This window comes from Bos javanicus, chromosome 3 (genome assembly GCF_032452875.1).
Source record: "Bos javanicus breed banteng chromosome 3, ARS-OSU_banteng_1.0, whole genome shotgun sequence".
Classification (NCBI taxonomy): domain Eukaryota; kingdom Metazoa; phylum Chordata; class Mammalia; order Artiodactyla; family Bovidae; genus Bos; species Bos javanicus.
This window is the reverse complement of record NC_083870.1, coordinates 104,824,183-104,851,711: the sequence shown is the minus strand read 5'-3', so window position 1 is coordinate 104,851,711 and position 27,529 is coordinate 104,824,183. Positions and strand designations below refer to the sequence as shown.

Below are 27,529 nucleotides of genomic sequence, written 5' to 3'. Positions count from 1 at the left end.
CTCCATCTGGCATTTATTTTTGTGTAAGGAGTGAGGTAGAGATAAAGCTTAGTATTTTTTTTTTTCAATATAGCTAACCAGTTGTCCTAACAGTATTATTGGATAGTCCACCCTCACTCTGCTGAAATATCCTGGGGCATCTAAAAGCCCAGGTTCTAGCCCCATTCAGATCCATTGAAGCAGTATCTATGGGAAAAGGGCCCCAGAATCTATATTTTTACAAAACTCCCTATGTAAAAATCTGACATAAGCTTCTCTACTGTCCACTATTTGGGGAAACTGATGGAACTCCTCTAATTACCTCCTCTAACTAATCACCTTGCGTCTAGGTCCTCAGTGTTCCTACACTCCACCCCACCCCACCATTTATTGCAGAATGCAAAATCTCTTTGGTTGCCAACCTCACCAGGCCTCTCCCTCTGCCAAGAACTCTCAATAGCTCCCAACCACATGGAGATGCAGCCAATGGCGTTTCAGCCTCATCACAATCAGGCCCCTCCCAGCCTCCTCTCTCCACCCTACACTTTGACTTTGCATCAGCTCAAACCCACATGCTCTGGACCTCTCTGCTTAATCACATTGCTGTTCCCCAGAGAACAGGCAGAGAAAGGAGCCCAGAAGGCTAATTCCACAGAGGAGTCAGGGAATGCTTCCTGAAAGAATCTGTGCTTGAACTGGGCCTTGAAAGATGGGGACAGTGTTGATGGTTAGACTTGAAAGAAAAGGATTCTAGTCTAAGAGGGAGGTACAACACATGCAGAGTTCAGGAGGCTGGAATGTGGTCACAGGGAATGCTGTATTTCAGTCTCTCTTCCCTCCCAGGCTTGGGGCTCCACGTGTGCAGGCAGGGGCCGCACACCATGGTAGAAGTGGGGCTCAGGGCAGGGGCAGAATTTTCACAAGTTCCCTCCTAGGCCCTAGAATGACAAGAAAAAGCCTCAAACTATGGACACTTGGTTCTGCCAAACATATCTTCCAGCTGAGCGGGGGTGAGTGCTGACCCTCAGAAAGCAGGGAGAAGGCACAGTCTGGTCCTATGGGGTGGCCAGGAGCAGGTTGCTGGGCTAGATCAGGTTTCCAGGATGACCAGTCCCTCACAATAACTCTCTGGCCTGGATTCACTCATGGGAAAACAGGCACTGCCTCAAGTCTGATGGATTGCCTATGCTAGGAAGAGAAAGTTTTCCACTAATCCAACAGGTCAAATCGTGCTACTTCCCTGAGAAGCCTGAGACATCTGCCTTGGATCAGACCTGTGTCTAAACCAGTTCATCAGCACCTTCCTGGGAAATTTGTCTCTCTCTGAACTGGGCAAAGGCTGGGCCTTATTTACCTTTGTATTTTAGTGCTGGGCACTGGACTCAGCCTTAATAAAATATTTAAAATACTTTAAAAATACTTAAGTGAGTATCTGCTGATGCCTAAGCTATACTAAACATGAACATATTGATTCTCATACAGGTCCCCTTTTGCAGAGGAGAGGCCCGAGGCTCATAGGGATGAAGCTATTTGCTTCAGATGATACAAGAAAGGGCAGAGGTAAGATCTGAATCTTGAGTTTAGACCATGGCCTAGAAAACCCCCAGGAGTGCTGACCTTGGTCAGAAGGGCCCAGGTGGGTTCTGCCTTCCTTCCCAGCACCCCAGTTCCTCCAGGAAGTCTTCCCAGTTAACCACAGCCATCTCCACTTGCGCCAAAGTCTCCTCCCTATGTGCAGTCACTCTGCATGACCCTGTTCACCTCAGGGCTGCGTTTCTTGATACATGCTTTTATCAGCTATGAGTGGTAGATTATTCACTGTCTGGGCAGCTCCTAAATCATTTCCCTTGGATGATTGTCTGTTGTTCCTACTTTCCCTTCTCCTCCTCCCTCCTAACTCCAAGACCCAGACAAGGTTTGAAATTTATGCACTCTGGTTGAGAAGCAAATTCTATTTATAGCAAAGAGAAACCTAGGTAACTCCAGGTGAGTTATATCTGGCTAATATTTGTCTTCCTGTTAGAAAGCCCAGGGATTGAGGGGGAATTAACATCATGGGGGAAGCACTGGTCTCGAGAAACATCCCCAGGAGGGGAGAAACAGGTTTTATAGTCAAGACCAAGCAACAGTGCAGTCAGAACTCCACTCTCTCCGACCTGAGGAAGCCCAGACTCAGCACTGTTTATTTGTGGCTGTGATAAGTAACGCAAAGATGGTCCTAACAAATGCCTTGTATCTAAACCAAACAACTGAACTTTTAATATGTGTCAGGGCCATTCTTAGTGTTTTACACAGTAACTCTTATCAGGCAGGGATCATGATCATCTGCATTTTACAGATAAGGAAACTGAGGCACAGAATCACAAAGCTGGTAATGACAGAACTGGAACCTAAGCCTGGGCCATCAGTGACCTCTGCCATGGAGAACTTCAAGGCAGCTGGGGCCATGCCAGCTTTGTGGACAGGACTTAAGATTGAATTGCTCCTAACACTTCAGGTCACCAGACACTGTTCCTAGTGAGTCCCTCCCATCCTGTGGACTAGCCTTAAGAAGAGCTTTTTTCTCCCCTTTCACTTAAAAGAAGTATCTACTGTGTTTAACTCTCGTTCCCACCGAGACTAAAAATGAACTAAGGTCAGGAACTGCAGCCTGAACTCAGCAAGGGCCCAGTGAAATCTACATGATTGTAATTAATTAATCTATGAAGATATCTACTGTTAAAAGTTTAGTTATCTATCCACCCACCTATCTTGTTATTTATTTATAACCTCCTTGTTCCGGTAAGGATTAAAAGAGCCTCCTGGACACCTGTGAGAACTTCCTGAGCTTCTGAACTTAACTCAACCTGCTTATCTTAAATGGTCCAGGAAGTACTTATGGGTGAAAGAGCCTGAAATGAAAGCTGAGCACAGTCAGGCAAACTTGTCTTCCAGCCACTCACATCCTGCCAGTTGCTCATGGATGCTGCCTAAGAAACACCTGCGCTCCTCGTTTGTCCCAGTGGCCTCTCTCTCGTCAGTATCCAGCAGGTCTAGCTGTCTCTATACAAATGTCCATGGTACAAAAGGAACACCTGCCTACAAGCTTCCTTGGGAGTTAACTAGGTCCTTTGGTTCACTCTAAAGGGTAATATATAGAACACACTACAGCCCACAATACACATTATAGGATCAATTCTATAAGGACAAATGACCAGAGACACTGGGTGACACACACAGTGTATTCCAAAGTGGACGATGACAACATAGGGACTACCTATGGCCTCCACCATTCCTGCCCACGTGGCAAGATGGCCATAACTGTACTAGCAATGATGAAGCAGCTATAATGATTGCTTTGAAACTCATTTATTCATTACTCAAGTATTACATGGACCTTCTCAATGCCAGGCCAGTAATATGAAAACAGACATAAATTATAGACCTTACTATCCATATAAAGCTACAGTCATCAAGATAGTGTGGTCTCAACACAAGAGAGAGAACAACAACAACACAATCAATGGAAACAACAGAGTAAGAAAACAGACCCCATACACACAGTTACCTGATTTATAACTAACGTATGACTGCATTTGCTGAGGGAAATGTTAGTCTTTTCAATAAATGGTGCTGATGCAATTGGATCTATATCAAAAAGAATAAACCTTGGCTATACCACACACAAAAGTTAATGTGAAAAAGATGATTGGCCTGAATACAAAAGATTAAAAAATGAAGCTTGTAGAAGAAAACACAAAAACATATCTTCCTGAACTTAAGGCCAGCAAAGATTTCTTCACAGTTCAAAAAAAGCAAACTCACATAATCATAAAAGAAAGTATTGGTAAACTGGGCTGTATTAAAATGAAAAATGTCTACTCATCAGAAGATAAGAATAACAGAGTAAAAAGACAACCCAGAGACTGGGAGAAGATATTTGCAATACATATTCAACAAAGGACTCATCCAGAATTTTAAAAAATCCTAAAAATTAATTTTAAGAAGGCACACAACCCAATTAAAAATGGCCAAAGTTAACCCCAAATGTAAGAGCTAAATGATACAACTATTAGAAGAAAACACAGGGGGAAATCTTCACGACATTGGATTTACCGACAATTTCTTGGCTATGAGACTAAAGCACAGGCAACCAATGTGAAAATAAACTGTATTTCATCAAAATTTAGAACTTCCATGTACTAAAGGACATAATCCAGAGTGATAAGGCAGTCTACAGAATGGAAGAATATATTTGCAAATCATATATGTGATAAGGGGTTATATCCAGAATATATAAAGAACTCCTACAACTCAAGGAAAAAAAAACCAAAACTACCAAATTAAAACATGAGCAAAAAACTTGAGTTCCTCCAAAGAAGATAAACTAATGGTCAAGAAGCACATGAAAAGATGCTTAGCATCACTTATCATTAGGGAAATGCAAATCAAAATTATGAGATACCACCTTACACACATTAGAAGGGTTACTATAAATTTTAATAGAAACCCAGAAAATAATAAGTATTGGCAAGGATATAGAGAAACTGGAATCCTTACGCATTGTTGATGGGAATCCAAAATGGTGCGGCCTCTGCAGAAAGCAATCTGGTGGTCCCTCGAAATTTTTTTCCTAAATACAATTACCATATTACCCAGCAATTCCACTTCCAGATACATACTACAAAATAGATTTGCAGAAGGATACTTGTACACCTTTGGGCTATTCACAGTAGCCCAAAGGTAGAAATAATCCAAGTGTCCACTGATGAATGAATGGATAAGCAAAATGTGGTATATACATGCATAGACTATTATCCAGTCTTCAAAGGGAAAGAAAATTTGACCCATGCTACAATATGAATGAATCCAGAGGACATTATACTAAGTGAAATAAACCAGTTACAAAAAGACATATAGTAAACAATTCCACTTATATGAATTACCTAGAAGAGTCAAATTTGTAGAGACAGAAAGAATGGTGGTTATCAGTGGTTGGCAGAGAAAGGGCAAGCAGATTTATTGTTTAGTGAGTACAGAGTTTCAGTTTTGCAAGATGAAAAGAGTTCTCAAGATTCACTGATATTGCACAACCATGCAAAAATACTTAATATTACTGAACTTAGAAAGGGTTGAGTGAAAGTCGCTCAGTCATGTCCAACTCTTTGCGACCCCATGGACTATACAGTCCATGGAATTCTCTAGGCCAGAATACTGAAGTGGATAGCTGTACCCTTCTCCAGGGGATCTTCCCAACCCAGGGATCGAACCCAGGTCTCCCACATTGCAGGCAGATTCTTTACCAGCTGAGCCACAAGGGAAGCTAAAAAGGGTTAAGATGGCAAATTTTATGTTACAAGTATTTTACCAGAATTTTTTTAAATGGCAAAAGATTTCAACAGGCACTTTTTTAAAAAAGAGTTTTTATGTGGGCCACATTAAAAAAAAAAAAAGTCTTCATTGAGTATTTTACAATATTGCTTCTGTTTTATGTTTTGGCCATAAGGCATGTTGGACCTTAGCTCCCTGACCAGGGATCTAACGCTCACTCCCTGCACTGCAAGGCAAAGTCTTAACCACTGGACCACCAGGCAAGCTGCTCAACACGTAATTTACAAAGAGGTTATCTAAATGGTCAACGAGCATATGAAAAGGTGATTAACACCATTACTCATTAGGGAAATATATATCAAATCCACCACACATTTACCAGAATGACTAACAGGAAACAAAATGACACGAAATGTTGGGAAGAATGTGGGGCAAATGGACCTCTTCCAGTACATTGTTGGTGGGAAGGTAAGTAGATGCAGCCATCTGGACAATTGAATGGCAAAATCTTCAATGGCAAACATACACCTACCCCATGACCTAAAAATTCCACTCCTAAGAATATTTCCTACAGAAACGCATATATATATATATATCTGCTAAAAAACACAAGAATGCTCATAGTAGCTTTACGTTATGAAGCAGCAAAAACCTGGAACCAACCCAATGCCAACAACAAACAGAGTAGATAAATAAATTGAGGTATATTTACACAAGGATTATCACACAGTAATTAAAAAGAACAAAGTACGGCTACAGACAAAAATGGCTCTCACAGATAAAATAATAAGCAAAGGAGTTCAGATAAAATAAACTATATACTGCATGATTCCATTTTCCTAAAGAACTGGCAAAATTAATTTTATTGTACTAGAAATCAGCATAGTGATTAGTTCTGGTGGGGCAGGTAAGTATTGATGAGGAAAAGGCACATAGGAGTTTTTGGGGTGACAGAAATGTTCTACATCTTGATTTGGTTATATATATTACATGAGTCAGAACTTTTTCAGCAAAGGTCCATATAGACAAAGCTATGGTTTCTCCAGTAGTTATGTATGAATGTGAGAGTTGGACCATAAAGAAAGCTGAGTGCTAAGAATTGATGTTTTTCACCTGTGGTGTTGGAGAAGACTCTTGAGAGACCCTTGGACTGCAAGGAGATCAAACCAGTCAATCCTAAAGGAAATCAACCCTGAATATTCATTGGAAGGACTGATGCTGAGCTGAAGCTCCAATACTTTGGCCACCTGATGCAAAGAGCCTACTAACTGGAAAAGATGCTGATGCTGGAAAAGATTGAAAGCAGGAGGAGAAGGGGATGGCAGAGGATGAGATGGTTGGATGGCATCACTGACTTAATGGACATGAGTTTGAGCAAGCTCCAGGAGATAGTGAAGGACAGGGAAGCCTGGCATGCTGCAGTCCATGGGGTTGTAAAGAGTCAGACATGGTTTAGCAACTGAACAACAAAAATATATGTAAAATCTATTTGAGTTGTAACTTTGTGATACATGTTCAGAATTATATATGTTATGCCTCAATTTAAAAAAAGACATAGACTTTTACACTTGAAAAATACAAAGCTTATGAAGAGAGAGACACAAACAAAAATAGATCATAAGGTATGATAGGCTCTGTGATAGAAATAGGTTCTGAGTATGGGCTGGGGATGGGGAGGAAGGACTTATTGCAGGGAGTCTTTAGAGGAGGTACACTGGGCTCTGAAGGATGCAGGAGATTTCACCAAGCAGAAAAGGGGACTAGTGTGAGCACAGGCAGGACGATGATGGGGGAACCTTGAGTGTGTGAGAAGGTAGCTCAGTGTGGTTAGAGGGTTGGGGGTGTACAGCATCGTTAGTGGCGGGAGAGGAAGCTGAGGACATGAATCAAGTTAGTCTTCAGATTTGTTTATTTAAACAAGCTCCCCCAAAACACTTGCTGAGTGAATGAATGAACCTTCCCACAAGTACGGCACATCTGATCATCTGATGCCTGGGGTAGCAGGCATGGCATGTTTGCATGGCAACAAGTAGTGATGAGATACAGCCCCAGTGCGGTTGTGCAGCCCATTTCTTCTAAGATTGTTAACTTCCCCAAAGTTCAATACCTTCTAGGTCCCAGAATTAGAAAACATCCTCACTCAGTTAACTGACTCTGCTGCAAACGCTGAGGGATTATTTTTTTTATAATTTACCCTCTCTGCCAACTTCCTTCCACACCATCTCTCCATTTTTGATAATTATATATTTTAGGTTGTTTTGGCAGTTGCCTTTAACATCTTCCAATAATATACTTAAATTGCTATTTCCTGGTCTGTCAACTTTTGACAGTATCTGTTCATTTCTATGAACAATGAAGGAATTTGTGCATAATCCCTCTTTCCTACCAGGTTTCTTCTGTCCACCTTTAAATTCCTGTCAGTTTAAAATTTATTATTCTTACATTGTCAAGTTTCATAACATTTACATTCTGTTCTATATTATCATTGAGTCTAGTCTATAGGTTAATTCCTATAGTCCTTCCCTGAATATTCATCGGAAGAACTGATGTTGAAGCTGAAGCTCCAATGCTTTAGCCACCTGATGAGAAGAGCTGACTCACTGGAAAAGACCCTGCTGCTGGGAAAGATTGAAGGCGGGAGGAGAAGGGGATGACAGAGGATGAGATGGTTGGATGGCATCACCGACTCGATGGACATGAGTTTGAGTGAACTCTGGGAGATGGTGAAGGATAGCAAAACCTGGCATGCTGCAGTCCATGGGGCCAAGAGTTGGATGTGACAAAACAACTGAACAACAACAACAACAGGCTAATTCTAAAAATTGAAGCTAATAAACAATAAGATCGCAAAGAGATTATTTCCTGAGGAACCACTTCATATGAACAGTCCCCAGAGAAGGAAGTGTAATTCCACATAACTAAGACTTTGTCATAAGAAGAAAAGTCTTCCACAAGTTAAAAACCAAGCAATCCTCCTACACAGTAATATATGCCTTCCTTCACTTTTTGCAATCACATCATCATCTTTTTGGATTGCTTTTTTGATTGACAGAAATAACTCCAGCTTTTTTTCCTTTCAGTGATACGGATGACTGAGTGATAAACTTTCTGAACACTTACACATAAAAAGTCTTTATTTTGCTTTCAGAGTTGGAGGAGATAGGATTTATAGTTCAAAATCATTGTCCTCCAGAATTCTGAAAGCACTGGTAGACTCTCCTTGGGCATCTTTTTCTTTTTTTATTGATGAAACTCTGATATAAGTTTTGATTCTCTCTGGAAGCTTTTTGTTTTTTCATCCTTGATGTTCTGAAATGTCAAAAAGATTGAATGTCTAAATGTTCCTTTTCACTGATTCCTGTCCTGAATTCAATGTGATTTTTCCATTTAAAAAATCTGTGCATGTTTCTTCAACCCAGGGAATTTTCTTTTATTACATCTTTGTAACATCCTTCTCCCTCTGTCATTGTCTGTCATCTTTGTTTCCAGATTTCCTATTTAGTGGATACTGAACATTCTGGATCCATCTGCCAACTTTTTCTCCTTGATGGTTTGCTCTACATTCTGGGATATTTCCCTAGTTGGAAGTTCTGGATTATCAATTTGGTATTCCTCTATATGGGCTTCCCTTATGGCTCAGCTGGTAAAGAATCTGCCTCCAATGTTGCAGACCTGGGTTCGATCCTGGGTTGGGAAGATTTCCTGGAGAAGGGAAAGGCTACCCACTTCAGTATTCTGGCCTGGAGAAGTCCATGGATTGTGTAGTACATTCATCTATATTGATTGAGTCAGTTTACCCACTGTGGTTTTGTAAAAGTCATATTTTAAATTTTCAATAATTATTTCTTTTTCTCTAATTGCTCCATCTTCATAGCAACTGATTCCTTTCTATTAAATGAGATGAAATACCAATGATAATTTATTTTAGGCTTCTCTTACATTTGAAGTCTCTGTTTCCCTTGGAGTGAGCTCTTCTTTTTCTCTTTTTTCCATTTTCTTCTTGGTTTTCTTCTAAAGCTTGGTGACCTTGTCCATGCTTAGTCACTCAGTTGTGTTTGACTCTTTGCAACCCGATGGACTGTAGACCTCCAGGATCCTCTGACCACGGAATTCTCCAAGCAAGAATTTCCTCCTCCAGGGATGGGTTGCCATTTCCTCCTCCAGAGGAAGCGACTTAGCAGCAGCAGCAGCAGCAGCAGCAACAGCAGCTCTGGATCTTCCTGATTCAGAGATCAAACCCCTGTCTCCTGTTCTCCTGCATAAGCAGAAAGATTCTTTACCACTGAGCCACCTGAGATATATATTTATAAATGAAGAACTGCATTGTGAAGACAGTATATGTGTTCAGTCAGTCAGTCAGTTCAGTCGCTTAGTTGTGTCCAATTCTTTGTGACCCCGTGGACTGCAGCCTGCCAGGCTTCCCTGTCTACCACCAACTCCTGGAGCTTGCTCAAACTCATGTCCATCGAGTCAGTGATGCCATCTAATCATCTCATCCTCGGTCACCCCCTTCTCCTCCTGCCTTCCATCTTTCCTAGCATCAGTGTCTTTTCCAATCAGTCAGTTCTTTGCATCAGGTGGCCAAAATATTGGAGCTTCAGCATCAGTCCTTCCAGTGAATATTCAGGACTGATTTCCTTTAAGATTGACTGGTCTGATCTCCTTGCAGTCCAAGGGTCTCTCAAGAGTCTTCTCCAACACCACAGTTCAAAAGCATCAATTCTTTCCGGGTCTTCCTTCTACAAAGTCAGCTACTGTATGTGGCATTTCTGGAAAGCTGATTACAAAATTCTTTACACAACAGTTGAGTTGTAACTGGGATTCCATTCTTTTTTCTCATACCTTTCTGATAATACTAGAAAGCCCAACCCCCATCCTAGGAAGAGATACTCTATATAAAACGTAAGCTTCAAATTTCCCTTCAACGGGCTCTTGCCTGCATCTCCAGCATCTTCTCTTCCTTCTCTCCTTTATGTATTCTGGCTACAGGGAGCTGAAAAGTTCTCAGAACACATGTCTTTCCTGTCAATCCAAATGCCCTGGCCCTTCTAGACATGTGAGAAACTCCTTCAGATGTCCCCTAAACCCACTGCAATGGTACCTTGGCTGGGCCATTGTACCCAGATGTATGGTCAAACATTATTCTAGATGCAGGTCTCTTTTAAATGAGCTTATCATTTAAAGCTGTAGACCTTGAGTAAAGCAGGTTACTCTCCATAATGTGGGTGCTGCTGCTGCTGCTAAGTCGCTTCAGTTGTGTCCAACTCTGTGCGACCCCATGGACAGCAGCCCATCAGGCTCCCCCGTCCCTGGGATTCTCCAGGCAATAACACTGGAGTGGGTTGCCATTTCCTTCTCCAATGCATGAAAGTGAAAAGTGAAAGTGAAGTCACTTAGTCATGTCCAACTCTTAGTGACCCCATGGACTGGAGCCTACCAGGCCCCTCTGTCCATGGGATTTTCCAGGCAAGAGTACTGGAGTGGGTTGCCATTGCCTTATTTGTAATGTAGGTGAGCCTCACCCAATCAGTTAAAGGCCAACCAGAACAAAGACTGACCTCTTCCAGCAAGAAGGAACTCTGCTAGCAGACAGTCTTAGGACTCCAACTGCAGCTCCCCTGGGTCTGCACTCTCCCAGCCCACCCTGCAGATCTGGGACTTGCCAAGCCTCCACAATTATGTGAGCTGATTTCTTAAAATAAACATCTCTCTCTATATATTTAAGTCTTGTTGGTTCTATTTCTCTGGAGAAGCCTGACTAATACATCACCCCAGACAGCAAATCCTTCAGCAAGCTTTCTGCGACCCTCATGCATTCAAACACTTCTGTACTTCTCACACCATGTCGTAATTTATTTATGAGCTTTTCTCCCCCTAAGAGACAGACTTCTTTTAGGCCAAGAGCCTTTCTCATTCATCACTGTATCCCTGGTACCTAGCACAGTGGCAGGCATACAAATATATAGTTCTTAATAACTATGTTGGGCAAAGGGTAGGTAAATTAGTGAGAACAAGCGAGGGTCAAGGCAGGTGGAAGTCTTACTGGATAAGGGAATCAGGTCAGACTCTTGAAAGAGACCCTGTAAAACGGTCCAGAGAGGGACAAGATAACTAGTTCCCAAAAACCAGGCTCATAGCACCACTCCTAAATATAGGTCATCATGAGGGCCTCTATGAGTTTAACCTATGGGAGGACTCTGTATGGCAGCGTACAACCAGCCAAGCTGCTCCAGTCCCAGGGAGCGCAGCTTAATTTAATACTGACTAAATTCTAAACTTAATCTCTTATTAGGAAGTCTCACTTTGGGGCCTGATGGAGTCTTCCTTTTTTGATGACAGCCGAACTCTGTAAGCACTGGTGGAGGGGCACTGTTGCATCCTGGAGGGTCACCTTCTCTAACCCCCATCCCTAGATCACTCATGCTCTGTCCTCACCAAGCAAGAAGATGTAGTCAGGTATAATTTTCTGAGACTCCATTACAGAAAAAAAGGCTTTTGCAATCTATACATCCTTTTCTCCGTCTGCACCAGATGATTTTGAAAATTCCACCTGGCAGAAGATCATGGACTGAGGGTGCAAGACAGGAGGTGGATTCTTTGGGAATCTGGACTCTGTGCTTCCCCAAAGTCCAAGCAGGTTGCTGGATCCCCAGTGAATCAGGTACAAATGAATAAGTGAATGTTTTGAACAGACAGATGCTAAATTCAATGGATTATAACACGTCCCAAGTTCCTCCCCGTAAAACAAGCTCAGGCCAAGAGCATTTAACTCAGGAAAAAGGAAAAGAGCCAGAAGAAAAGATAAGTTGGATATCTTATCAAAGGGATTGGTGGTTTAAGAAAGATGAATCAGATCTTGTGACAAAGAGAGAAACTGGGGATCAACTTGGATAACTTTAAAAGCTGATGTTACTAAATGCTATGCACCAGGCACTCTGCTAAGCACTTGAAATACACTGTTCCGTGAGGTAGGAATGTTTTTAAGTCCACTGGACAGATGAGGCAACCAAGAGGCACATATTCAATAAAAGGTGGGCTGGGAGTCCAGGCAGATAGGTGGCTCCCAAGTGTATGCTCTGCTTGTAACCGCCTCCCCATATAAGTTTCACATGCGGCACCAGCACATTTAATCGAGGAAATAAGGAAAAAATAGAATTCTGCTTAGGCCAGAGGATCTAGAGACATGACTTTGCCCCACCTCACTGAGCTACCAGAGCAAGTCATCCCAGATCTGTGCTATCTGTTCCCATATTTGAAATAGAGGATATAGACCATAGTTGGGCTCGGGGACCTTACGCACCTGATATTCTAGATGCTTCTGCTCCCTAACCTGGGTCTGCCAGCTGCTCTGAGCCCCTCTCTCCCAGAAGGTCTGAGTCTGGTCCTTCCCGAGCCTTCTGCCAAGACCTGTGTGGACAGAGACCAGCCCCTACCCTTTCTGGACACTCAGCTTCTTTACAGCACCAGACCCTCCTGCTGGCCGAGATGCTCCACCCTGAGCCCTATGTCCTCCACCTCTTCAGCTTCCCAAACCCCTACTTCCACTCCTTCCCACCTCTGTCCCCCTCCCCCAACTCTTTCTGCCTCCTGGCTGGGGCTCAAGGACCCCCTCAGTCCTGCTGGCTGGTTCCTCTTCCCTTCTTTGTCCGGTCAAATCTTACTTGTCACTATTGCCAGCTCCTCCCTGGGGTCTCCAGGGTCCCTGACACAACCAAATCCCCCCTTTCTCTGAGTTGTGCTTACACCTCTACTTCAGATAATAATATGAATAACGCCCCCTTGTATGAGTGCCACGATTATAGTTCATTAAAGATTTTTATAGTCGTTCTGTTTTCTGATTTTACCAGGTTCTTCCTTGCAGAGACGACCTACTGTTTATGCTACCTTTCCCAGCTTAGATTGTAAGCACGATGTCTGAGCATCACATCACAATGGAAAAGCTCCTCAAGAGCACCCTCTGGTTAGGGCCTTATCATCACATTTTGCAGATGAGGAGACAGAGGTTCAGTAAGACCACCGGGCTGGAAAGTAACCAGGAGGGATCCAGAGCCAGGCCTCTCATTTTCAGACCAATGCTTCTCGAGGGTACCTTACTCCCTGATATGCACCCAGGATCTGACTCAGTCCCATATTCCTATCCTGTCCCCTTAGCTCTGACAAAAAGCTGGTGTTCTGAACTCAGGAACCAGGAGCAGTGTGTTGATATGAAAAATTAATTCATGAGGGCCTAGAATCACCTTCCAAGTGCTTCCCTCCAGAGCCCTATGATGCTAGCCCCACCCCTCGCTTCTCTTTATGCCTTGAGAAGATGGGCAAAGGTGGGGCCTTGAGAGTCTGACATCCTGGTCCCTTTTTACTTCACCCAGAACTTCAGGAGACCCAGTGAGTGGCATTTCTTGTTTGTCATGCAGAAATAGGGTGGCTTCTGTTTGTTGTTCCCTTGAGTCTGGCAGGATTTATAGTATGTCCACTTCCAGGACTCAGGCTGAGAGGCTCTGGGGTGCCTGGAAGGGGAAACTACAGGGATGCCCTGGGGAGGGAGTGGTGGAGGTCAACCAGGACCACTGACTGCTGAGTCACCTCCCACGGTTCCAGGCAAGACAGAGCCCGGCTCACTGGCCTGCAGGAACTCCCCATTCCCTTCCCAAGAACTCCAAGTCCTTCTAACATGCCGCAAACCTCTCCAAATGGGTTTCATAATCGGTTTTGGCCCAAGTGAGTGATTTCTTTTTCCCAAACAGGATCATATCCCTGTCTCCCTGCCCAGGTCACTCCTAGCTCCCTTCGCCTATGGCAAATACCGCTGCCAATTCTTGATTGCTCAGTACATGCTGGGCTCAAGACAGTTTCTGTTGTATCCCTCACTGTACTGATAGTTTCACATGTCATATCCCCAGCTATAGATTTTAGAGAGCAGAGCTGTGTTTTAATCCCCTTGATGTTCTCTGTGCCTGCCCAATGGTAAACACTTATGGGTGTTCATAAGTGAAAGAATGAATGAAGTTTTAATCATGGAAAACCTTAGCTAATGAATAGTTTACAGAAGTCACTTTGATTCCTTTCTGGAAAAGGGGGTATATTCATTTTCAAAACTAGAGAATATAGTCAGGCCGATCTGTCCATGGGATTCTCCAGGTAAGAATGTTGAAGTGGTTTTCCATGCCCTCCTCCAGAGGTCTTCACAACTCGGGGATAGAACCCATGTCTCTCATGTCTCCTGCACTGACAGGGGGGTTTCTTTATCACTAGCAGCACCTGAGAAGCCCAGAGAATATATTAATCTATTAATAAATAGAATTTTCTAAACTTTGAGTGCCTCTGTCATGAACATGCTCTATTTGGAACTTGCTTTTTGGAACATACTCTATCAGATGATCTCTAGTATAATTCATATACAGTAAATTTCACCTTTTAACATGTACGATTAAGTGGTTTTAGTATATGCATGAAATTGTGCAACCATCATTGTGCAATTTCAAAGCATTTTCACCATTCCAAAAAGAAAGCTCATACCCCTTAACAGTCAATCCACATTCCCCTCCCCTCCACTCCCTGGCAACTGCTAATTTATCTACTTTCTGTTTCATATAAATGGAACCATACAGTATGTGGTCATTTGTGTCTGGCTTCTTTAACCAGCATAATGCTTTTAGCCAATTGCTTTAAAAATATTAGTGTTTATGGTGCTTCTCAGAGCACCCTGGCCCCCAGAAGTTCTGAGGCCATAATGCCAGGGAGATTATGCAGTTTGGAGGGGGCACTGTGGGCCATCAGGACAGCATGGGGCCTGGCAGCAGATCTGTGGAGACGAGAAGTGTGGAAGTCAGACAGGAGATGGTATCACAGCCCGCACAGTCTGGGGTCAGCAGCAGAACCAGTGGGAAAGAGCCAGTTACACAGGGGCTCGAAGCCCTGCAGTGTACTCAGGGATGCCTAAGGGAACAGTTGCCTGCAAACTCCATTCTCTGGTGCAAAGAGAGGGGTGTCCAGCCCTGAGTCTGGAAGGAGAGTCTCACTTCTGAGGTGGCTTCAAAGCTTAAATCCTTAAGGTGTAAATCCCCAGGGCTTGGCTGGTTCAGATCTAGGGGTGCAGGACTGGCAGTGGCCACCGTCTCTGTGTAACCCAGGCATAGCTGGGAAGCAGCGCCTCCTGGCAGGAAATCCCAACAGGCTAGGCGGAGCCAACAGCGCTTTGGTCTTAAGCAGCTTGTATAGGAATTGATTAATTCATTAGTTAGTTGTTTCATTCAATTTTAACTTGCCCCCAATTTTAACTTGCTTTATTCCACAGAGGACCTGAGGTAGTTTACACAAACAAAACTGGAGCTCAAGTTAAAGTTGACACATGGACTAAGGGAAAATGGAATACATAAGGTCTAGAGCAGAAGAGGGGTGAAGAACATAGCGGAGAAACTTAGGAGCCCCACGTGCTGGCTCTGTTTGGGCCCCAGGTCAGGGCAGGGCTTCCTGGCAGTAAAAGAAGTAAGGACAACACAGTGAGCCGTACCTTCCCAGTCTCTGGACGATAAGCACAGCAGTTTCTCAGAGAAAGCGCAGCCCTTCTTGGCATTAAGATCTGAAGGGAATTTCTCTCGTCCTGTTTCAAATAGGGAGCCATTCACGGAGTCATTCCTCTAATACTTCTTGGGCTGTGACGCGCCAGCTCCGGGCTGGCTCTGCTGGCCTCTAAAGATGCCAGGTGGGCCCCACCCTTTACATCATTAGTTCTTGTTTGGGAAATTGGTGGATTTGGTGTCCACTGTGCCACATTTCACCAGAAACACATACCATCTGTACTGTTATTTATATAAAACTTTTATTTACATTGACTTGAATCTGACTTGTTAAAACACAGCCTCATCATAGTAATAGGGATCATAGGGAACTGTTTTAATAATACTAAGAAATTACTCTTAAAAATAAGGGATTTCGTGGTGTATGATTTGTCTAACGTGCTGGTGGATTCTGTTTGCTAGTATTTTGTTGAGGATTTTTGCATCTGTGTTTATCAGTGCAATTTCTCTTTTTGTGATATCTTTGTTTGGTTTTGGTTTCAGGGTGGTGGCCTCAGAGGATAAGCTTGGGAGTGTTCCTCCTCTGAACTTTTTTGGAAGAGTTTGAGAAGAGTAGATATTCACTTGTCTCTAAATGTTTGATAGAATTCACCTATGAAGCCATCTGGACCTGGACTTTTGTTTGTTGAAAGATTTTTCTTGGAAAGATTTTTAAATCATAGTTTTGATTTCATTACTTGTTATTGGTCAGTTCATATTTTCTATTTCTTTCTGGTTCAGTCTTGAGAGATTGTATAAAAACTGTATGATCATCTCAATAGATGCAGAAAAAGCTTCTGACAAAATTCTACACCCATTAATGATTAAAAAAAAAAACTCCCCAGAAACTAGGCATAGAGGAAACCCACCTCAACATAATACAGGCTATACTCAACAAATGTCAGGAAACATCATTCTCAATGGTGATAAACTAAAAGCACTTCCTCTAAGATCAGGAACACGATAAGGATGTGCACTCTCATCACTATTATCCAACATGGTTTTGGAAGTCAGGCCACAGCATTCAGAAAGAAAAAGAAATACAAGGAATCCAAATGGAAAAAGAAGCAAAACTGTCACTGTTTACAGATGACATGATACTATACATTGAAAATCCTAAGAATGCTACCAGAAAACTGCTAGAGCTCATTAATGGATTTGGTAAACTCACAGGATACAAAATTAATACACAGAAATCCCTGGCATTCCTATACACTGACAATGAATGATCAGAAAGAGAAGTTAAGGGGAAAAAAAATCTTGTTTACTATTATATCAAAAAGAATAAAATACCTAGGAATAGATAAACCTACCTAAGGAGGCAATAGAACTATACACAGAAAACTATAAGACTCTGATGAAAGAACTCAAAGACAACACAAACAGATGGAGAGATATACCATGTTCTTGTATTGGAAGAATCAATATTGCAAGAATCAAAATGACTATACTGCCCAAAGCAATCTACAGATTCAATGCAATCCTTACCAAATTACCAGTCATATTTTTCACAGTACTAGAACAAAATTTTTTACAATTTGCATGGAAACACAAAAGACCCTGGATAGCCACAACAATCTTGAGAAAGAAAAAATTGAGCTGGAGGAATCAGGCTCACTGAGTTTGGACTATATTACAAAGCTACAGTAATCAAAACAGTATGTTACTGGCACAAACCCAGAAATATAGATCAATGGAACAAGATAGATAGAGATAAACCCACACACCTGTGGTCACCTAATCTATGACAAACGGAGAAAAGACAGCCTCTTCAATAAGAGGTGTTTGGAAAACTGGAAAGCTATTAATGCATGTAAAAGAATGAAATTAGAATACTCTCTAACACCATGAACACAAATAAACTCAAAATGGATTAAAGATCTATTTAGGCAGAATACCCTTTGACATAAATCACAGCAAGATCTTTTTTGATCCACCTCCTAGAATAATGAAAATAAAAACAAAAATAGACAAATGGGATCTAATGGAGCTTGAAAGTTTTGCATAGCAAAGGAAACCATAAACAAAACAAACAGACAACCCTCAGAATGGGAGAAAGTACTGGCAAAAGAAGCAATCAAAAAAGGATTAATCTCCAAGATATAAAAACAGCACATGCAGTTCAATATCCAAAAATCAAATAACCCAATTAAAAAAATGGACAGAAGATCTAAATAGAAGTTTGTCCAAAGAAGACATATAGATGAACAAAAAGCACATGAAAAGATGCTCAACATCACTAATCATTAGAGAAACACAAATCAAAACTAGAATGAGGTATCACCTCACACTAGTCAGAATGGCCACCATCAAAAAATCTACAGACGAGAAATGCTGGAGAGGGTGTGGAGAAAAGGAAACCTTCCTACACTGTTGGTAGGAATGTAAATATAGCCACTATGGAGATGAGTATGGAGGTTTATTAAAAACCTTAAAATAGAACTAACATGTGACCCAGCAATCCCACTCCTGGGTATATACTTGGAGAAAACCATAATTCAAAAAGATACATGCATCCCGATGTTCACTGCAGCATTATTTACAACAGCCAGGACACAGAAGCAACCTAAATGTCCATCAACAGATGAATAAATAAGGAAAATGTGGTATATATATATATATATATATATATATATATATACACACACACCATGGAATATTAGTAATAAAAAGAACAAAATAATGCCATTTGCAGCAACATGCATAGACCTAGAGATTGTCATACTGAGTGAAGTAAGTCAGACACAGAAAGACAAATAACATGATACTGCTTTTATGTGGACTCTAAAGAAAAACGGTACAAATGAACTTATTTACAAAACAGAAGTAGAGGCACAGATGTAGAAAATAAACTTATGGTTACCAAAGGATGGTGGGGAGGGATACATTGGAAGATTGGGACTGATATATACATACTATTATATATAAAATACATAACTAATAAGGACCTGCTGTATAGCACAGGGAATTCCACTCAATACTCTGAAATAACCCATATGGGAAAAGAATCAAAAAAATAAGAGTGGATACATGTATATGTATAACTGACTCACTTTGCTGTATACCAGAAACTAACAGAAACTGACTGTATAGAGCTTTTCTATCTTTGGCTGCAAAGAATAGGATCAATCTGATTTCAGTATTGACCATTTGGTGATGTCCATGTGTAGAGTCTTCTCTTTTGTTTAAAGAGAGTGTTTGCTATGACCAGCGCATTCTCTTGGCAAAATTCTGTTAGCCTTTGCCCTGGTTCATTTTGTACTCCAAGGCCAAATTTGCCTGTTACTCCAGGTATCTCTTGACTTCCTACTTTTGCATTCCAGTCCCCATATGATGAAAAGGACATCTTTTTTGGTCGTCAGTTCTAGAAGGTCTTCATAGAACTGTTCAACTTCAGCTTCTTCGGCATTAGTGGTTGGGGCATAGACTTGGATCATTGTGATATTGACTGGTTTGCCTTGGAAATGAACAGAGATCATTCTGTCATTTTTGAGACTGCACCCAAGAACTGCATTTTGGACTCTCTTGTTGACTATGAGGGCTACTCAATTTCTTCGAAGAGATTCTTGCCCTCAGTTCAGTTCAGTTCAGTCACTCAGTCATGTCTGACTCTTTGCGACCCCATGAATTGCAGCACGCCAGGCCTCCCTGTCCATCACCAACTCCCGGAGTTCACTCAACCTCATGTCCATTGAGTCGGTGATACCATCCAGCCATCTCATCCTCTGTCATCCCCTTCTCCTCCTGCCCCCAATCCCTCCCAGCATCAGAGTCTTTTCCAATGAGTCAACTCTCCGCATGAGGTGGCCAGAGTTCTGGAGTTTCAGCTTTAGCATCATTCCTTCCAAAGAACACCCAGGGCTGATCTCCTTCAGAATGGACTGGTTGGATCTCCTTGCAGTCCAAGGGACTCTCAAGAGTCTTCTCCAACACCACAGTTCAAAAGCATCAATTCTTCCTCAGCTTTCTTCACAGTCCAACTCTCCCATCCATACATGACTACTGGAAAAACCATGGCCTTGACAAGATGGACCTTTGTTGGCAAAGTAATGTCTCTGCTTTTGAATATGCTATCTAGGTTGGTCATAACTTTCCTTCCAAGGAGTAAGTGTCTTTTAATTTCATGGCTGCAATCACCATCTGCAGTGATTTTGGAGCCCCCCAAAATAGTCACCCTGCTTATTTAACTTATATGCAGAGTACATCATGAGAAACGCTGAACTGGAAGAAGCACAAGCTGGAATCAAGATTGCCGGGAGAAATATCAGTAACCTCAGATATGCAGATGACACCACCCTTATGGCAGAAAGTGAAGAGGAACTAAAAAGCCTCTTGATGAAAGTAAAAGAGGAGAGTGAAAAAGTTGGCTAAAACTCAACATTCAGAAAACTAAGATCATGGCATCTGGTCCCATCACTTCATGGGAAATAGATGGGGAAACAGTGGAAACAGTGTCAGATTTATATAATGGTCATCTGCCTTAAATTCACCCATTCCAGTCCATTTTAGTTCACTGATTCCTAAAATGTCGATGTTCACTCTTGCCATCTCCTGTTTGACCACTTCTAATTTACGTTGATTCATGGACCTAACATTCCAGGTTCCTATGCAATATTGCTCTTTATAGCATTGGACTTTACTTCCATCACCAGTTACATCCACAGCTGGGTGTTCTTTTTGCCTTGGCTCCATGTCTTCATTCCTTCTGGAGTTATTTCTCCACTCTTTTCCAGTAGCATATTGGCACCTACCGACCTGGGGAGTTCATCTTTCAGTGTCATATCTTTTTGCCTTTTCATACTGTTCACTAGGAACAGTACTGTTAATACTGTTTCATATACCACCCTTATGGCAGAAAGTGAAGAGGAACTGAAGAGCCTCTTGATGAAAGTGAAAGAGGAGAGTGAAAAAGTTGGCTTAACACTCAACATTCAAAAAACTAAGATCATGGCATCCAGTCCCATCACTTCATGGCAAATAGATGGGGAAACAGTGAGAGACTTTATTTTCTTGGGCTCCAAAATCACTGCAGATGGTGACTGAAGCCATGAAATTAAAAGACACTTGCTCCTTGGAAGAAAAGCTATGACCAACCTAGACAGCATATTAAAAAGCATAAACATTAGTTTGCCAACAAAGGACTGTCTAGTCAAAGCTATGGTTTTTCCAGTGGTCATGTATGGATGGACTATTAAGAAACCTGAGTGCTGAAGAAATGATGCTTTTGAACTGTGGTGTTGGAGAAGACTCTTGAGAGTTCCTTGGACTACAAGGAGATCCAACCAGTCAATCCTAAAGGAAATAAGTCCTGAATATTCTTTGGAAGCACTGATGCTGAAGCTGAAACTCCAGTACTTTGGCCACCTGACACGAATAACTGACTCATTGGAAAAACCCTGATGCTGGGAAAGACTGAAGGCAGGAGGAGAAGGGGATGACAGAGGATGAGATGGCTGGATGGCATCACTGACTCGATGGACATGAGTGATGGACAGGGAGGCCTGGCGTGCTGCGATTCATGGGGTTGCAAAGAGTCAGACACGACTGAGCGAATGAACTGAACTGAACTGAACTGAGAAACTAACATAACACGGTAAACCTACTGTACTCCAATAAAAATTAAAAAAAAAAATAAGGATTCCACCCGTGTTTCCCTAAAACCACCTAATGTTCTACTAATGATTTGTGTCCAGCACAAGAGCCCCTCCTCCCTTTACATTCCCAAGGCACTGGGGTGTACCCCTTTCATGAAAAGCAAAACTGCCCATTATCTCTGCCTGCGAGTGATGGAGCCAGTCCCCAGGCAGATGTGATTTAGGTTCCCCCATCACATCCCATAATCATAGAGCTGGAAGGACCCAAGAGTGTAATCCTATTATAAGCCCACGTGTGACAGACAGACATGCAGGGGGCCAGGGAGCAGAAGAATTGCCCCGATCACAAGACTGGTGATGGCGGTTGTCAGGACTTCTTCCAGCCTCGTCTGTATCATTGTCCCAGATGGCCTGGTGACCATTTACATAACCAAAGACGGATGCTACTGAAGCCCTCTATAAGAGGGACCGGGGTCTCACCCAACTCCACAGCAAGCCCTGTGAGGGTGGGAACTGTGTCTGTTTTGTTCCCCAGGGTGAAGTCTGCTGGGCACATAGTAAGCGCTCAGGGAACAACCTTGAGATGTTAACACCAAGGTCTGCATGATCGTCTTCTCTGGGGGTTTGGGCAGGGAAGGGTCTGCAATTGCAAAGAGATATGCAGTACCTTCTGCTTTGTTTGTTGAAGTCTTTTTAAGTGGGATGATGAGTTTACTGCTGTTTTTCCTATTATTGTGTGCTTTGTTGCTGTTTGAAATATTTTTTAAAAATTAAATATATTTGTTAAATATTAATACATGAATAAATCAGTACTAAATGGCAACCCACTCCAGTATTCTTGCCTGGAGAATCCCATGGATGGAGGAACCTGGTGGGCTGTGGTCCATGGGGTCGCAGAGAGTTGGACACGACTGAAGTGACTTAGCAGCAGCAGTCTTATAGCAAATGTGCCTTCTCTCTGCTAATATAATGCTCTCTGCCCACCTCATACCTCTGACCCCCTCTTTTCCAAGATGACCCTTGTGATGGTTGATGACAGTCCTCTTTCCCAGTTTTCCCAAGTGTCCCTCTGATCACTGGAGAAGGCAATGGCAACCCACTCCAGTACTCTTGCCTGGAAAATCCCATGGATGGAGGAGCCTGGTAGGCTGCAGTCCATGGGGTCGCTGAGTCAGACATGACTGAGTGACTTCACTTTCACTTTTCACTCTCATGCATTGGAGAAGGAAATGGCAACCCACTCCAGTGTTCTTGCCTGGAGACTCCCAGGGATGGTGGAGCCTGGTAGGCTGCCGTCTATGGGGTCGCACAGAGTCGGACATGACTGACGCGACTTAGCAGCAGTAGCCTCTGATCACATGGTTGGTTGTCCCTATGGCTGGTCCAGATACCTCTTAAAGTGCAGCATCCTCTAGAATGACCTCCTCCCCACTGAAACACACACACACACACAGAGGGGCAGCATTTTTGCTGGTGCGAACAGTGCGGGAGGAGAGATGCAAGTCAGTGGGGGTTCAGAGTTCTTATCTCAGTTTCCCCCAATTCACACACACAGGCCTTCCTGAGAAAGAGGCCCTTTGTGAAACATTAAAGGACAGACCAATTCTACCCTCACCCAATGAGAAAACGGACTTATTCTTTGCTTAGAGAAAATGCCAATAATATTAGAGCCAGATAGAACTTCACATATCTTTCAGCTCAATACCTTATTTTATGAAAGAGCCCTGGAGGGCAATGACCAACCCAGGTTCACACACCGGGTTTTCAAAAGCATCTCTCTGAGCCAGGAGCAAGGTCACTGGGGGGCACTTTTCTCTAGCTTGTCTGCCTGCTGGTTCCTAGGAACCGTCTTACTAGAAAGGCGTAGTGTAAATATTTTGCTAAGCAGCCAAGAGAGGAAACTTACCCAGGCTGAGTTGCCCTGCGCTGGGTGCTGGCCATAGACACAATGCTCAATGAGGGCCATTATCTGCGAAGGGAGGCTGTTTGTTCCGCTACGGGTCGGTGCCAGAGCCCGGAGCCACCAGGCTTGCCACTCTGGCTGCCACACAGAAGAGTCTCCTTGCACTCAGCAGACTCTGCGGTTATGCAATGCCGGGCCAGGAGGTGAACTCTCCCCGGACAGCAGCCAAGCCTTGTTGCTTCCTGCCTGAGTGTATCCATCTGAACAGGCTCAAAATTGAGGGCCTCAGTGTTTGCAGAAAATGCTCGGGCCCTGAACCTGCTGGTTTATTCCAGAGAGCATAGCTTGCCCATCCCTGTAGCCCTGGAATCCTCCTCACGTGGTCCTGGGCCCCAGCACCACTCTCTGGCCTCATGGCTACGCTTACTAGTCTGTGTTCCAGCCACTTCCTCTGCCCGGAACTCCCCTCTCCTGTCTCTTTCTCGGTCAGTTGTGTCTGGTATAAGCCCCACTTTTAAAGCCCAGGTCCCACCTCACATTCTCAAAGCCTTCCCTGATCCACCAGTGACTTAGCCTGGCTAAGATCCCTAGCCACCAGTGACTTAAGCTGAAGTGGTGAGTTTTCAAGCCAGAAGAGACCTGGAAGTCATCGATCCAATGGCCCCATTTTCCAGATGAGGAAACTGAGGCTTAGAGAAGCTGACAAGCCTGAGAGCAACGTGAGCAAATTCGAGCACCAGCAGGGCTCTCCTGCCCAATCTCCTTTTCTCACACTACACCTCCCATCTGTTGGTGGATCACGTCGGCTCTGCCTTCAGACTGCACGCAGAATCCAACCACTTCCCAAGGCTGCCACCCTGGCCGCACTATCACCTCTTGATGAGAGCACCAGCCTACCATGCTAACCTGGCTTCCTGCAGTGTGGTCTTCACGTGTAGCCAGGTGGCCTTTCTAGAACATTCAGCAGACCAGGCCACTCCAGGGCTTGGACCTCCAGTAGCTTCTCAATTACCTGCACACGTTCACCCTCTGCCATCACCTCTCCAGCCTCTGCTCCTCCTCTTCCCCAACCCCTACCCCTCCAGTCACGCTGGCCTCCTTGCTGTCCCCACCTGGCAGGTTCCCACCTCTGCCCAGAACACTCTTGCCCGGATGCCCCAGGGCTCACTCCCTCACCCCTTTGCTAGTTTGTTGTTTACTCACTAAGTCATGTCCAACTCCTTTGGAACCCCAGGGACTGTAGCCTGCCAGGCTCCTCTGTCCATGCCCAGGTCTTTGCTCAGATGCCACTTCTCAGGCAGGCCCATCCTGACCACCTGATTCCTTTCCTGATGCCATCTTGTCACTGTCACCACACACTTTATATAAGTAAAAGATAATATCTTTATACTTCTTTTATAGATAATAGATTCGTATCTCTAATATCTCATAAAACAGTGTGTGATAAGGTGACAACATATTTGTCTATCTTCCCCCTGCAAGAGGCAGGCATTTTTGTGTGTTGTCACCTTAAATGGTTGTTGCTGTTGTTCTTGTTCAGTCTCTCGAGTCATGTCCAACTCTTTGTGTATCTTAACGACTTGGTGACTCTTAATACAGTACGTGGCAACTTCTGTCCAGGCAAGGTGGGCTTTAAGGATGATATACCCCTGTTAGGGTGGATACTGGTGATGGAGGTCCTGGTGTCCTTGTGGCATAGTGTGTGTGAGTATGTGCATGTGTTAGGAGTTGGGGGAGGGGATGAGTTTAGGGGCACATGCAGGATCAGCGAAATCAGAGACTCTGAAGCCTCCCGGAAGGCCAGCTGGGAGACGGCCCAGATGCTATATTTACAGGGACTTAAGGGGGAAACACCCAGACACCCGGGCCTCAGTGCTTCCCCAACCCGGCCCAGGCAGAGCTGACCCAGAATGGCTCATTCACAGAGGCGGCCACACAGAGGCTGCCCAGACGGGGGTGTGAGGGCCCAGGCACGACTGGCTCCTCCCTGCTTTGAGGCAACTTGAATCTGCAAGCCCAGGAATCTTTCTGTTTCTTGAAGCTCTCCAGTGGGTGAGTGGTAGCCCCTACTGGGGTTGGGGGCCTCAGCTAAGATCCTCTGCACAGAGCTCTATTCCCCCAAAGAAATATCTGTCGAATGAATAAAGAGGGAAGTGGAAGGGAAGGGGAACAGTTAGGCATAGGAGAGGAAGGTGAAGGCTCCGAGCAACAAAGGGATCCCCAGAAAGCATGCCAACCAGACCGGCAGAGCCCAAAGGGCAGGGCTTGTCCTGACAGGTGGGACAGGCGGGCCCAGGATTCACTCGCTCGCCCATACCTGCAGCTCCGCTGGCCAGGAGCACAAATCCCAAGCAAACAGAAACTCGTGATTTGGGTTTCATTTGGATTGACATTTTTATTTACCTATGGCACAGTTTCTCTGAGGTTGGCTGGTTTTATTCTAAAGAGGGGCCCAAGATGAGCTACCCAGGTGACTGACTGTTGAAATCTCTCTTTTCTTTGTCTGCCCTGGCCCATCCTGACTCTGCTCCTGGCCCTCTGAGCACTTCTCTGAGTCTTTCATCCGAGCCTTTTCTTCCTGGATGCCTGTGCTCAGTCCTCAAGCTTTGGTCCTTAATCCCCTACTTGTCTCTCTTGGCATTTCTCACCTTATCCCATCAGCAGCTTCCACAGCTGCGTAGAACACCAGCCCTGTTCCCTGGAACTCCCCAACCCTACATTTCCAGCGGCCAGCATCTTGGATTGGCATCCCGCTGGCCTCTCAAACTCAATATGCTTAGCACCAAACTCATCTTTTCTCCTCCTCTGCCTCTGGTATTACCATTCTCCTAAACCTCCAGGCTTGCAACATCAGAACTACCTCAGAATTCCATTCTCCTCTGCCCCCATATTGTCCATCCATCCACCTGCCCCACCCATTCCCTCATTTGTTCAACATCTGGGGGCTTCCCTGGTGGCTCAGACGGTAAAGGATTTGCCTCCCATGCAGGAGACTCAGGTTCAATCCCTGGGTTGGGAAGATCCTCTAGAGAAGGGAATGGTATCTACTTCAGTATTCTTGCCTGGAGAATTTCATGGACAGAGGAGCCTGCCTGGTCCACGGGCTCACATAGAGGGGCGCACAACTGAGTGACTAACACTTTCACTTTCTCGCTGACTTGTCACTGGGGACAGTCCCCATGAGTCCTCCTCCCTCTGTGAAACCTCTAGGACCACCCCAGGCCATGTTCCAAAACTAGTCAGGCCCAAATCTGCAAGTAATTTGTGGTGTGACCTCGGGCAAGTTCTTTGCTGTTTCTGAGCTTGGATATCCTCCTCTGCTTTGGGAGAAGATAAAAATTCCTACCTGGCCTCTCCTAAGCCTGGCGGTGATACCTGCAGGTGATGTCCATGAGAAGATCATCAGTTTATGACCATCACCCCCGAACATGTTGCAGCCTCTTATAGACCATGGCCTCAACCCCTCTGCAGCTCCTAGCTTCCAGTCTGAGACAGAATCCCAGAAGCTGCATTTTAAAGTAACAGCCGAGGAAATTCTGTTCGAGTAGAGAGAGAGCTGTGGATCACACTTAGGGAAATTCTGGCTCACAGGAGAAAGTCCAAACTCCCTCACGACCCACCCCAGCCCCTGATCAGACCCTCACCCTACTGGTCTGTCCATTCATCACCCTGAACCCAAAACTGAGTCTGATCTTCTCCTGCCATTTCCCCAGCACAGAAAGCCTTCCTGACCTCCCTATCTTTGATAGTCTTTTGTCTACACTGTAAGGTCCAACTCAAATGCCTTCTCCTTCCTCTGATTTGTAATCAGTACCCTGGCTGGCTTTTCACCAGCTCACATTCTAGCTTCCTAACCAGCCTGTAAGCTCCCCGAGGGTGCCCATCTGTCTCACAGATATTTGTGTTCAAACACAAATGCTTATTGAGCCTCTACAAAGACCGAAGCTTCACTGCAGTGTCATAGGAAGGAGGAAGGCAGAGTCCCTGCCTGGGGATGCCCTCTCTAACAGTGAAAACAGAGTAGACGTGAAGACAGGGGACCACAGACTCCCAGAGCAAAGATTCCTAATGCCATGGGGGAGGGTCACACTGGAGGCAGAGGAGGAAAGTCCAGAAAGAATGTGCAAGGGGTCAAGCATGAGGAGTTCCACCAGAGCCGGGGAGGAGGAGTAAGAGGGATGGAGAAGACA

At 44.1% G+C, this 27,529-nt stretch overlaps 1 protein-coding gene across 6 annotated transcripts in view; it reads right to left on the bottom strand.

Annotated features, from left to right (window-relative positions):
• HIVEP3 (HIVEP zinc finger 3) overlaps nucleotides 1-27,529 on the bottom strand; it is a 564,242-nt gene that overhangs the window by 71,655 nt on the left and 465,058 nt on the right. The gene's annotated exons all lie outside the window — the stretch shown is intronic.